General features: G+C 42.6%; 1 protein-coding gene across 2 annotated transcripts in view; it reads right to left on the minus strand.

Annotated features, from left to right (window-relative positions):
- BNC2 (basonuclin zinc finger protein 2) overlaps nt 1-14,088 on the minus strand; it is a 283,941-nt gene that overhangs the window by 78,532 nt on the left and 191,321 nt on the right. The gene's annotated exons all lie outside the window — the stretch shown is intronic.

The raw sequence follows: 14,088 nt of genomic DNA on the forward strand, positions 1-14,088 counted from the left end.
CTGCTATGTATGTGTTGGCCTGGATTATTGAATTCCTCCAATTTCTTCACAACTAAATTTACTGAACACTTTTTTATCAGAATAATTTTCCTGCCATGAAATGTGCATCATATCATTCTAAAGCTCAAAACTCTTATTGGTTCTTTGCTGCCCAGAAGCCCAAACACAAACTCTTCACACACGATACCAGCTCCCTTTCAACAAAGCCATTTCTCAACCATCAGTTTTTCCTCCATCCCTGGATGGATAGTCTGCCCTCTGGCTCATGAAAGGAGTCTACTTCTTGGGTCTGTAGATGCTTTGCACACCTTAAATCTCACCCAGGATGCCCACTTCACCTTCACCTATCAACCCCTATTAGCATCTTTAATAATTAGGTTGAACAACTCACACCTCATCTGGGAAGCTATCTTCCAAAGGAAGCTACCTGGCCCTGGTACCTTTTAAGTCACCTCTGCACTTAGGTCCTTAAATTCTAATATACAAATCTACTTATTGCTGTGTAAATTTTGGAAAATGTACTACAACCATTTCATCCAGGACTGCTGCTCTACAGACCTTGAGAACAGGAAACACAACAATGCCTCTAATCTTCAGTAGGAAGAGCCCTGCGCACATAGTCACTCAATGAATTCCACTGACAACATTGGTAGGAGATATGTTTGGAATTCACACCACCTCACAAAGTGTTTTAAACTGGAACCAAAGACTCCTTTATGGATATCCACCCAAGTTACAGCAAACCAGGGTGCTACAGCAAAAGGAACAGAATTAGACTCTTAATTTAAAATGAGAGGGCTTCCCTGGTGGCGCAGTGGTTGAGAGTCCGCCTGCCGATGCAGGGGACACGGGTTCGTGCCCCGGTCTGGGAGGATCCCACATGCCGCGGAGCGGCTGGGCCCGTGAGCCATGGCCGCTGAGCCTGCGCATCCGGAGCCTGTGCTCCGCAACAGGAGAGGCCACAACAGTGAGAGGCCCACGTACTGCAAAAAAAACAAAAACAAAAATAAAATGAGAATAAGTCAAAGCTACTAAGTTGGGTAAAGATGCCTTCTGTAGGCTGTTGGAGATCTTCTGGTTCCACACAAAAGGCTGAGGTTCCAAAACCTAACAAATCTCTTTTCAGGAGAGCAAGAAAACAGTTATCTGGCCAAAGAAAGTAGCATTACTGGTGCTTTTAAAAGAGCCTTCAAAGCTCACAGTTCTATTAATATCTCTTAACAACTAAAGAAGAAATACGAAGAAGTCTTTTGTACATTTCTAAGAAACAAAGGTAAACTGGCTAAGTATTTAACCTGTAATGATCCACTAGCACTCTTCTTACAGTCCGGGTTTTGTGTTCTGAATTTAAGGTGAATTTGAGGGCGCTATATTTTTGAATATTCAAATCTGTTGTCAGGCTTTAAGCGGGTGAGACCATTTTTCCCTCTGGTGTCTAACAAATGGCTCCAAAGACCTGTTTGTCCCGCAGATGTTGGAGGAACTGTTCAGGAACAATTCATTCCTGCAAGGCTATGAGTCACCACACACTGCCAAGGTCAGGGAGACCTCTGCTAACCAAGGCAGCACTAGCCACACACTCGGGCTGCCTTAGAGAAGCTGGTCTCGGTGCCCACTTTTTTTTTTTTTGTTAATCCACAGGTCATCAATCATCTTTTTTTGACATCTTTATTGGAGTATAATTGCTTTACAATGGTGTGTTAGTTTCTGCTTTATAACAAAGTGAATCAGTTATACATATGTTCCCATTTCTCCTCCCTCTTGTGTCTCCCTCCCTCCCATCCTCCCTATCCCACCCCTCTAGGTGGTCACAAAGCACCGAGCTGATCTCCCTGTGCTATGTGGCTGCTTCCCACTAGCTGTCTATTTTACGTTTGGTAGTGTATGTATGTCCATGCCACTCTCTCACTTTGTCACAGCTTACCCTTCCCCCTCCTCATATCCTCAAGTCCATTCTCTAGTAGGTCTGTATCTTTATTCCCGTCTTGCCCCAGGTTCTTCATGACCTTTTTGTTGTTGTTGTTAGATTCCATATATATGTGTTAGCATACGGTATTTGTCTTTCTCTTTCTGACTTACTTCACTCTGTATGACAGACTCTAGGTCCATCCACCTCACTACAAATAACTCAATTTCGTTTCCTTTTATGGCTGAGTAATATTCCATTGTATATATGTGCCACATCTTCTCTATCCATTCATCCGATGATGGACACTTAGGTTGCTTCCATCTTCTGGCTATTGTAAATAGAGCTGCAATCATCTTTACAGAAGAGAAAACGTCCAGCTTCCTCACTGGGTGGAGATCATCCTGCTAGGCCTTCATCCCGGTTTCTTTTCTGCTGAAACGGTGATTTTCCTAGGGGTGCACAACTGCTTCTAAAAGGCAAGTCTCCTGTTTGGTTATGAAAGGAAAGCAGGGAGATCCACTTAACACCACTGTGCGATGAAATTAGGGGATAAAAAGGCAGGAAGCGTAGCAGCTATGGGATATTGAAACAGCTTTTCCCAGAGGTATATGACCTCCTTTCACGTACTCTCTCCTTTTGCTCACTCTTAAATTACGTGTATCAGGCCACAACGTCAGGGGAACTCACTGCGTCCCAACAGACCTACAGATTTTGTATATGTTTGCACCGGCTCTTCAAATACAAGGTTGAAAACTTGGTTAATTTTTCTGCTTTATAACAAAGTGAATCAGCTATACATATACATATATCCCCATATCTCCTCCCTCTTGCGTCTCCCTCCCACCCTCCCTATCCCACCCCTCTAGGTGGTCACAAAGCACTGAGCTGATCTCCCTGTGCTATGTGGCTGCTTCCCACTAGCTAGCTATTTTACATTTGGTAGTGTATATATGTCCATACCACTCTCTCACTTTGTCCCAGCTTACCCTCCCCCCACCGCCCACCATGTCCTCAAGTCCATTCTCTGTCTGCGTCTTTATTCCTGTAAGATAAACTTTTTAAAAACAAGTTGACTGAAGAAATAAGGTGTTTATACAAATCAGTGATGTAGAATATTATATGGTTATTATTGTTTTCCCCTTAAAATTCTAGAATCTTATTCAAGGAAATAAGTTTTATGAAGAAGGTCTAAGAAAAGGTTCCTAGCCATCAAGAGATTTCTCAAGTATGATGAAACACAGAGAGGCGAGTAGGACCAGGAAGAAAACTAGAATCTTCTTTGAAAGATAATACTTTTACTCTGAGTTGTATGAGAGTCGGTGGTTGGAAAGGACAGTATATTGAAGACGGTGAGGCAACTTGGAAAAGAGAAGGAGAGTAAAGAATGTCAATGATTAGGGCTACAAGTAAAATACTAAGAACAAAGCCCTAAGGGTTTCCTCAGGAAAACTTCCTAAGTATGATCAAACTCAAGGGGCTCAAAATGCTAGGCTATTATCACATTTCACACTGGTGTCTGTGCCATATGAGAAGACAGGTTAGCCTGTGTGAAGGTCCAAAGCTAATACTCCTGGCAAGAATATTAATTATTAGCCAGATGAGTAGGGATCACCTATACATGGGGACATCTCTTGCCACTTTCTTCTGTAAGGTGATAGTAGGACATCACAGTTTTCCAGTGGAAACCTGTACCACTGAAATCCTACCAATGTGTGAGTCCCAATTACATACTCTGGTCCAAGCCTTCATCGAAGTACCACTGACTGACGACATGGGTCCAACCTCATCACTTTAGAGTTGTCTGGTTTTCAAGGGGTAAGTTACCATGTCTATTGCCCCCCAGACCACACAACCTGAGAACTACTAGGTTTCAGACTAACTTTTACACTCCTTCTGTGCAAAGAACCCATGTGCCTTCCACCGTTCAAGGAGGATAGCTGCCAAAACACCACTGGCCATGATATGAGCAGCTAAAAGTCAGTTGGGAGGATAAAAAAAGGAGGGAGGATAAAAAAAGGAAGGAGGACATGGGGATGCAGAGCAGGAAGAGCCAACTCAGGAGCCAAAGCCACAATCTTACACACTTTCATTACCTGGGTTTCCCCCAGCCCTGATATCTAATTGCTTAGATGATTCCAAAAAAAAAAAAAAGATACTGGTAGTCAAGAAGAGGTTTTCTTTTTTTAAAAAATAAATTTATTTTTTTCATTTATTTTTTATTTTTGGCTGTGTTGCTGCACGCGGGCTTTCTCTAGTTGCAGAGAGTGGGCTTCTCATTGCGGGGGCTTCTCTTGTTGCGGAGCACGGGCTCTAGAGCGCAGGCTCAGTAGCTGTGCACGGACTTAGTTGCTCCGCGGCATGTGGGATCTTCCCAGACCAGGGCTCGAACCTGTGTGTCCCCTGCATTGGCAGGCAGATTCTTAACCACTGCACCAGCAGGGAAGCCCCAAGGAGAGGTTCTTTAAAGCAGCGCTGTACTAGAAATCTGTTACCTGTATGCCTCTGAAATCAAATTCATAAACTTCCTTTCCTCTGTCTCTCTTAGATGTCTTAACTTACGAATCTCACTGTCCTCCCACCAACAGGCAAGCAAGGTTTCTTTGTTTTTTAATCGTTGTAACAACATTTTTTTTCTAAAGGATCTCAATTTCTACAGTCACAAGGCCCTCTTAACAAAGGATTCCCTGACACTTCTGGAAATTAAAAATAACACTTTCATATTGAAAAAGTGAAGCAGTTGTCAAACCCCTTCTTTCTTCACTGTTAATGGCCATCGCTGGAATAAAACTTATCACCTTGAGATTAGTAATTCCCAAATATTCAACTCCAAAGTCATGGCCCTGATTCCTGATTCCAGCAGCATATTCCTGGTTTTGAATCCAGCAAAACTGCCTGCCAGTTACCCTGACCCAGAAGGGAACAGGAGGTGGGAAATAAAACTCCCTTCCATGCACTGCTATCAGAACTGTTGTTAATTGGAGAATTCTTATGTCAACAGGACCAGTAAACAAGTGTTAATATTGCAAGTTCAGGCAACATCCAGAGGAAATTCAGTGTAGTTAGCTGCATGGAGCAGAGCATGGAGATCCGAGAGAGAAATGTGTCAGCTCCTAGAAGCCAGCAGGTCAGTGGCTGACAGCAGTGAAACGGAGCTGCTTCAAAGCCGACTGCGCTGTGACCTGAACACTGCACATTCCCTGCACCCAGCAAGAGAGGATCAATGACTGTGTTTGCTGGGCTCTAGTCATCCCTCTGGCTAGTGAAAGCTGGGCTGAAAGGCATGTTACGGGGCCTCTGGGCAGCCTGAAGCCTGGCATTAGCAGAGTTTGTTATATAGCTGGGCTGGTGAATGCACCAGGCACCAAAGCCTCCCTTACCCCCGCTGCCTTCCCTCTTCCATCCCACCAACTCCCCTCTGGCTGTCTGTTTAGTGTCACTCAGTTGGGATGGATCCTGTTAAAGATCTGACGCTTAGTGAGGACTCGGAGGTGTCTGGAACGCCTGCCTCTAATCATAAACACCACAGCTGGCAATGATGTGGTCGAAAAAAAAATCACCTTGATCCAGTACACATTCTCTTTGATGTTTCTGCAGTGAGTTCACTGCCCAGAGAAAAAGGTACGAGGTTTTCTTTTTTTTTCTTTTTTTTAACTCTGAAAAAAAAATCAAGCTTGACATTCTCAAATCATAACCATATGACTTTCAATTCTGTGCTTTAAAAAATTTCATATATATATATATATATATATATATATATATATATATATCATCACATTTTGTTCTAAGAAACTCAGAGAAGAGGCATCTGACAATGATAACATGAAACAGGTTTGGGAGATAATGGCAGTTTGAGAGGAAAACACTCCCAAAAGGGGAAAAAAAAAAAAAGTCAGACTGCCACAACCAAAAAAGGAAGAAGCCTTCTGCCAAAGATTGCAAACTGCAGTGACCTTAAGTAAGAGACTGTAGCTGATTCAAGGGAAAATGAAAACTTTTCAAAGACAACACTGCTTGTGCTGCGCCACTGTTTATAAGTGCCTTATGCCCTCTTGCCTTTCAGGTGGCCTGGTAAACACACAGCCCCACTGTGCTTCCAGCCGCAGGCCACAGGGTTCTAATGAATATTCAACCCCATTAACATGCATTTTCTTTGTGTGTATGTTTTTTATTCCTACCAAGACAGGGCTGGTATGGGCAATGTCCTTGTGATGCCGTGTCGAGTATCTGTACTGTGAGGTGCCTTTGCAACTTAAATGTTAAGATTCCTCTTACATTATGGGGAACTTTAAAAAAAAAACGAAGTATACTCACTAATCCTGTCTTCTAAAGAAATGAGTCTAGCATGGATAACAATTATGCAGGTCTCAAGATAACTCATAAGATCTTATTTAAACTGAGATAAACATTTCTTATTTATCATCGATGTCTATATTACACAGCTACATCCCTGGAATACCCCAGGATACAGGGTGAGGATTCAAAGATTCTTTATATCCAACAGCCAGTTCTTTCCGGTACACACCGTCCTACTATACAAAGAAGCACATAAAACAAGCTCGGTTCCATAAGTGTGCTGCTTTTGCTTTTTTACTGTTTTAATCCAAAGTATTTTGAGCAATCTCATATTAAGATTTTGGCATTAGACCTTAACAAAAAATTTGAGAAAGTAAAAAGATGTATTCACCCAGATAGTTTTAAAACGCTAAATCTGTCAGCTGAGAAGCATCTTTTATACTTACTCCAAATGTAGTGAGATAATAATGTGATTCTAACTCTAAGTGGAGTAAATGATAATTAGATGTTTTTGGTTTCTTCCATTCTGAGGGAAAAGAGCAAAACTGCCGTAAACCGGTCAGTTGCGCTGTGACACCACCGACGTTTAAGAAATCACTCTATAAATGGCAGCCAGGAATGCAGAGGCAACACATGCAGTAACAATATCCAGACGAAGCCAAAAAGTTTGGATACTGCTGTGTTGTTCTAAACTGAGGTTCTGCAGACTAACAACATTCCCCCTTAATGATGGTGGTGTCTTTAGATTGCGATAAGATTCAAATTTATTGAGAGTTATTTACTGTTGTGTATAAGGATCTGTGTGTTAAGGAGTGAAGGAGTGGGTTGGAGGAGGGCAACTTGGCTGGGTTTACAGCTGAGAAACCTCAGGAGTCTGCATACCCCTATAAGGTAATTTCTTTCCTTTTTTTTAACATAGGCAAGGCAATTAAATGTTAGTCAATCTTAGCAAAAGGAGAGGCAGGGATATGCTAGGTATACACTGAAATACTGGCATTTACTGCAATATTTGCATTACTGTATTAAAGTTTTGGGGAAATATTAAGTACAGCTGCCAGAAATTTTAGTCCAGTTCTAATCATGAGTGTGTGTTTTACACTGTATTCCTTGCCAGAAAGAAAGGGAGAAAAAATCCTATATGCTGGAATTTACAGTGACAAATTAATTTTAGTGACATCAAAATAAATAAAAGACTTAGATAAATGGACACACCTGACCTGATGTCCTATGATGGAAAGCAGACTTCATTTTATTTTTATTTGTAGTAGTATGAAGTTCATTGGTTTACTTCCTTCCTCCAAAGCTTAGAGGAGACAAAAAAAACTATGTCATTTAGCTCAGTTTTGAAAGAAAGTCAGGCTGGGGTGTTTATACAAAATGAAGTATGGGCTTGATGTTACCATATAAATTTTGATATCAAAAAGGGAACAACAAAGTCGTCCAGTTCTGTTTTCTAAGCTGATGAATGTACAAGATAACTGCGTTAACTCTCAGCCACAGCTGAGATTTGTAGAACCCATCCTAAATGGCACAAATATCTCCTGCCAGGGTTGCTACCAAGTCCTTTTAAAAGCCGACTGGTCTAGAAAGAACACTAAAAAACTGGGTAATAGGGCCCACCAGTTAGGTCTTGAGATTGAAATTTGGGGAGGAGGAGCAATAGAAGACAATAGTCATCATCTACTATATATACTTCTGTGTAGCTTGAATTCTTTATAAAAATATTATAATGAAAATTGGGCTTCCCTGGTGGCGCAGTGGTTGAGAGTCCGCCTGCCGATGCAGGGGACGCGGGTTCGTGCCCCGGGCCGGGAAGATCCCACATGCCGTGGAGCGGCTGGGCCCGTGAGCCATGGCCGCTGAGCCTGCACGTCTGGAGCCTGGGCTCCGCAACGAGAGAGGCCACAACAGTGAGAGGCCCGCGTATCGCCAAAAAAAAAAAAAAAAAAAAAAAAAATTATAATTAAAAATAGAAAACATATCTTTTACACATAAAGGCAATGCCCCCACTTTACTACTATTCTTACTCTCCTATAATCTCTGTTACATGAGATTTGACATTAAAAGGGACAGAAGTCATATTTCGATAAAACCAGAAAACAAATATCTCTATAATGTAGTTTAAGGGGTCAAACAAGAAAACTCACAGATGATGAGCAACATATCCTCATGTTGAGAAGAGAAGACTGCTTGCCAGAATTGTCAGACTAATCTTTTTTTTTCAACATCTTTATTGGAGTATAATTGCTCTACAATGGTACGTTAGCTTCTGCTGTGTAACAAAGTGAATCAACCATACATACACACAGGTCCCCATATCCCCTCCCTCTTGCATCTCTCTCCCTCCCTCCCTATCTCACCCCTCTAGGTGGTCACAAAACACCGAGCTGATCTCCCTGTGCTATGCAGCTGCTTCCCAACAGCCATCCATTCTACATTTGGTAGTGTATATATGTCCATGCCACTCTCTCACCTCGTCCCAGCTTACCTTTCCCCCTCCCCGTGTCCTCAAGTCCAGTCTCCACGTCTGCGTCTTTATTCCTGTCCTACCTCTAGGTTCTTCAGAACCTTTTCTTTTTTTTAGATTCCATATATATATATGTGTGTGTGTCTTAGCATATGGTATTTGTTTTTCTCTTTCTGACTTACTTCACTCTGTAAGACAGATTCTAGGTCCATCCACCTCACTACAAATAACTCAATTTCATTTCTTTTTGTGGCTGAGTAATATTCCATTCTATATATGTGCCACATCTTCTTTATGTGTTAAGAAGACACAATCAAGAGTTTTGCCCCAGTTTCTTTTTTTTTTTTTTTTTTTGCGGTACGCGGGCCTCTCACTGTTGTGGCCTCTCCCATTGCGGAGCACAGGCTCCGGACGCGCAGGCTCAGCGGCCATGGCTCACGGGCCTAGCCGCTCCGCGGCATGTGGGATCTTCCCGGACCAGGGCACGAACCCGTGTGCCCTGCATCAGCAGGCAGACTCTCAACCACTGCGCCACCAGGGAAGCCCTGCCCCAGTTTCTTATAAAGAGGGATGAAAGCTTCCTTTTGAAGCCCCATTCTCAACTGACATTAAAATGTAGCAGAGAGTAGTGACTAGGGTCTCTTTGTCTCTCGAAGGTGTAACCTTCATTTGCATAATAAATCCCAGTGTATTATGCAACCAACAAAGGGGCGGATAGGAATCAGGGGGGTGATTCTGTGGTACAGCCCTGGATGAAGGGATCTAGGGCAAGCAACAAAGGGTCTGGAGACTCCAATGTCAAGTCTCAAAAGATAGGAAGTCACCTTTTCTAGTAGTTTGGAGCTTTTGCCACAATCACAGCAGACTTAGAAGGTAACTTCTTCTTAGGAGGTAGGGATTCAAAGAAGAGAAGCATCTCTTTGGACAAGAATAGGCAACATTATGTCTGGGAGAGTTACTTGCTTTGTAGTGGCTAAAGAGCTCTAAAGGAAGTGGCTAGACTCAAGAGGCAGCACATTCTAGTTACAGCTGGGTTGCTGCTCACCAAGCAAACATAAAGAGGACAGATCAGAAGGCCGGCCAGGGCTGCCACGGCTATTAGCAACACTGGCAACTGGAGCTGCCAACTGTGAAGTTCCTACTGTGTGTCAGGCACTCACTCTACCCTTATCTCCATCTGTTTTCATTTGCAACCCTGTAAGGCAGATATTATCATGGACATTTTACAGAAAAGAAAAGTGAGGTTCAAGGTTAAGTAATTTCCTCAAATTCATACATCTGGTAAGAGACAGAATTGGGCTTTGACACATAATACCAAAGACTGTGCCTAGTGTCCTCCCAGGTGGAACTAAAGGACCCTCAGCTCAGAAGAGGACAGATGACCTCTTCTGTCAGTAGGCACTGTTGGCACAGGCTGATACTACAAACCCCTGGTATCAAAATCCAAAGACCAAATCAAATTATCTTCAAGAATCCTCCCTGAGGACAGCTAAAGGTCAGACATGCATAGACTTTGGCTACCATAATCTTCTACAGGATGCAGTCAGTTTCTTTCCTCTCCAGTTAAATATGCTCGTGCGTATGAGCTCCAGGAGGCCCACGAGGAAGCATTTTCCCATGCTTGAAATCCCGGTGGGACCCTGAGCCAAGAATATAACAATCATCCGGGACTATTCGACACCATCCCAAAAATACCACCGCTGGAAGGCACCTGAGCTCTTCCAGACTGATGTATTCCTAACATAAGTGTCACAAAAAAAAGGAGGGACTTTCCTGGTGGTGCGGTGATTAAGACTTGCACTCCCAAGGCAGGGGGCCCGGGTTCGATCCCTGGTCAGGGAACTAGACCCTGCATGCATGCTGCAAACAAGAGTTAGCATGCCACAACTAAGGAGCCGGGAAGCCGCAACTAAAGAGCCTGCGAGCCACAACTAAGGAGCACGCCTGCCGCAACTAAGACCCGGCACAACCAAATAAATAAATTAATTAATTAAAATATAAAAATAAATAAATAAAAACGAAGGGTTAAGTATCAAATTGAGCAAGAAAAGAATCGGTGTTAAGTTCAATCTGAACTGAGAGCAAGAGATTTCCATTCGTCTGCGTTATCATATGTAGTTGGGTGTAAAGGCATTTCTCACTATCTATCTTGTTCCTGTGTTTGGCTAATCACGGTTCAGGAGGCAAGAGATATGACATTATCTGAATGGCACATAAGACAGTGTAGACAAAGGGGGATTCCTTTCACCCAAACAGACCAATCTAAATAAGTTATCTGAACTTATTTCGTCACTGAGCACAGATGGCTAGGTTTGCACACTGAGGAATAATTCTATTTTGTGACTCCACATTCCACTGTGCATGCATATACTATAGGCGTATGCTGCATTACTATAGGTTCCTTACACTAGGTTACTTAAATGGCTTTATAGCTAAGAAGTCCTGTACTCAGTATGGCGCAAGCACAGGTAAGAAAAACAGAGGTCCACGGCAATTTCAAAGAATTTTCTCCAAGAACACATGAAGTGGGACTCTCTCCAGACATACTAATATGAGCATTTTACCCCATCGTCTACCCAATCTAGTGGGTTTACTTCAATCCCAAGTTGGCTGTGGTCCCCATCACCACACCAAGCAGTGAGACGGAAGAGGAGCTCCCCAGGCAGGAGAACCGTTAAAAACAAAGTGCCAAATGAACAAGGTTTAGATTTCCTGACGGGAAAGAAATGGGCAGGCTTCCCTGGGGGTTTTCTAGAAGACTTAGGATACTACATAAACGGCCAGTGTGTTTGGAAGAGCTCTACCAGAAGCTGCTTTCTGAAATAAAGAGACAAAAGTAGTGGAAGCTCCATCTCGCTCCAATTCACTTGCCTGGTGTCCTTCTCTGGATCCCTCGACAACCAAATCAAAACCTCAAGTCAAATTTCCACCAAGAAATGAGGGATTTGACTAAGCAGGAATGGAGAAGTAGTTGATAATTTTGCAGTGTAAGCAGCAAATTCATGACCACTTCAGTGCTTTCCAAAGCAGTGTATTAACATGGCAGTATTTTCTTATTTACTTGCCATAAACAGGTAGTAATCATTAGAGTATAAAATATTATGATTTGTGCATCTATACATATTTCTTCTAATACGAAAAGTGTATTGTACTTTTCTGAGGGAGGAGACCAGGATTAGAAACTCAACAACTATTCTTCTTTGTGTGTGTGCCCTTGCTTTTTTAAACATGTATTTTAGGTTCTTCCTCTAGAGTCTTTTTAAATACGAATTCCTTAAAAGTGCCATTTCTTACCAACAGTAGATGCCAACATTAAAACTCCCTATCACGTTACACTGGGTTTTTGAGTTTTCTGATCTTACTTTAAATGGGGTGAGGAGAGGAAGAGAGGGTATGAGCAAACATTTTAAAACCATAGCAAGAAATCCATGTGATGGCTACAACTGCTTTTAAATACTCATATTTTAGGCCTGTCTGTGACAATGCTTCTTGGAAAAAATGAAAACGTTCCCTCCCTCCAAATAACATGCTCAACGTCCTCTTCTGCTAAAGGCACTCACTCATTATATAAATCAAACAAGCACACGGCACTAGACAAAAAGTGACTAGCAGCGCCTGGCGCATTCCTCTGCTTGAGCTAAGATGATTTGGGTGCATTGCATGCAGATGTCAGGTATTTTAATAAAGAGCTCCATTGTGCAGGCCCCGCTGCTCCTCCACAGCTCCCAGCACTCCCCCAAAAGAGGGGGCGGGGGAGAGGGGAAGAGCGACAGCCATTCCAGCTGGAGCTGGAACCTCGTCTGAGTCAGGAAAACCACAGCTCATAAGCAAAGAGGAAGCATAATGTTCTACAAGGACAAAACATTAGCAGAAATGTCACTCAGCCCCAGTTCCACATGTTGGCTGCCACGGCCTCTTCCTCCTAGCATGCCCGATTGATATAAATTCCATCTGCGCAGCAGCCAAGTGACAGAGAAGAAATACCGGCATCTGGTCTCCATTGCTGTCGGGTTTTTGTTCCATGTTAGACCTTAGCTAGAAACATATGAAGAGAGGAAGGTGCTGGCAAATGACTAAAAGGCTAAACTGGCATAAAGGAGACTTTCTGATGCTTTTCACACTTCCCTCTGGATTTTTTACGCGGAGGGGGAAGGGTGTGACAGAGATTTGATAAACCAAACAGTGGGAGCCAATAGGCCTGAAGGTCATTTCATGTTTTTTAGGCTGTGGGATTTTTTTAAAACACAGAGTTTTAATGTTAAAAATCATAAAGCACAACATTTAGTCCCCTTTCTGTCCATTTAATGCAACAGAAGGCAAGTAAGTTGCATAAGAATGTTTTCAGCTAATATTTTTTTTTCCTTTCTCTTAAACATCCACTGGTTTGGACCCACTCCACAGGCACTTTATATTCTCCTGAGGAGTAGCTGAAAAATGCCAAAACTCGAAACCACCAACTCTCTTTTAACTCTCAGCTGCCCAGAAAAGTATACAGTCACTATCAAGCCTGAAACCATAGGGGAAATAAAAGTGAGTCTAAACTCCATCATGAAGCCTGAAGGCTCCAAGAATACACTCGCACCTCATTCCGAGGTCATCATTTATTCATTTACTTGATCAGGAGACTGAGAAACGTAAAAAAGAAACATGGAAGCGGTGGCGGTAAGACCGAACATGGGTATCCATTTTTCTTTTTTTCAGTGTCTATTATTTGCATGTTTGCAAAGCAATAACAACGAGAACGGCTCCCTTCACAAGTATGACGTGGAAAGGGTGTTTTGTTTGTTTGTTTTTAAAGGTGCAGGTCAGGTCATAAACTTGCTTTGGAAAGCAACTATGAGGATGAATCCTGTTAAGTCATCCTCAAAAGATGACAAAAGAAATGTATTATCTTTTCAGCAAAAGAATAGAAAAGAGATTAAAAGGATATATGTATTGTTTCTTTTCTTTTTTGCAATACGCGGGCCTCTCACTGTTGTGGCCTCTCCCGTTGCAGAGCACAGGCTCCGGATGCGCAGGCTCAGCGGCCATGGCTCACGGGCCCAGCCGCTCCATGTGGGATCTTCCCGGACCGGGGCACGAACTCGTGTCCCCTGCATCGGCAGGCGGACTCTCAACCACTGCGCCACCAGGGAAGCCCTAAAAGGATATTTTAACAACTGTACTATTTGAGAATTCTGACTTGAGCTTCACCTAAAAACCAGAAGGAAAAAAAGACAACAAGAAAACATCGCTACATGAAATTGTGCTGTGAATTAAGCTGCTTTTTCAATTTCTTCCTTTTCTATTTATCATTTGGTGAGCAGATGAAGTGAAAACACCATGCATGGTAAGAGAAGTGAATCATGATAAAGACAATATTAAATAAGATGACAAAGAAGCCAGTAGGAACAGAGCTGATGACACCCTCAAGGCTGTC

Source organism: Delphinus delphis, chromosome 6, assembly GCF_949987515.2.
Source record: "Delphinus delphis chromosome 6, mDelDel1.2, whole genome shotgun sequence".
NCBI lineage: Eukaryota > Metazoa > Chordata > Mammalia > Artiodactyla > Delphinidae > Delphinus > Delphinus delphis.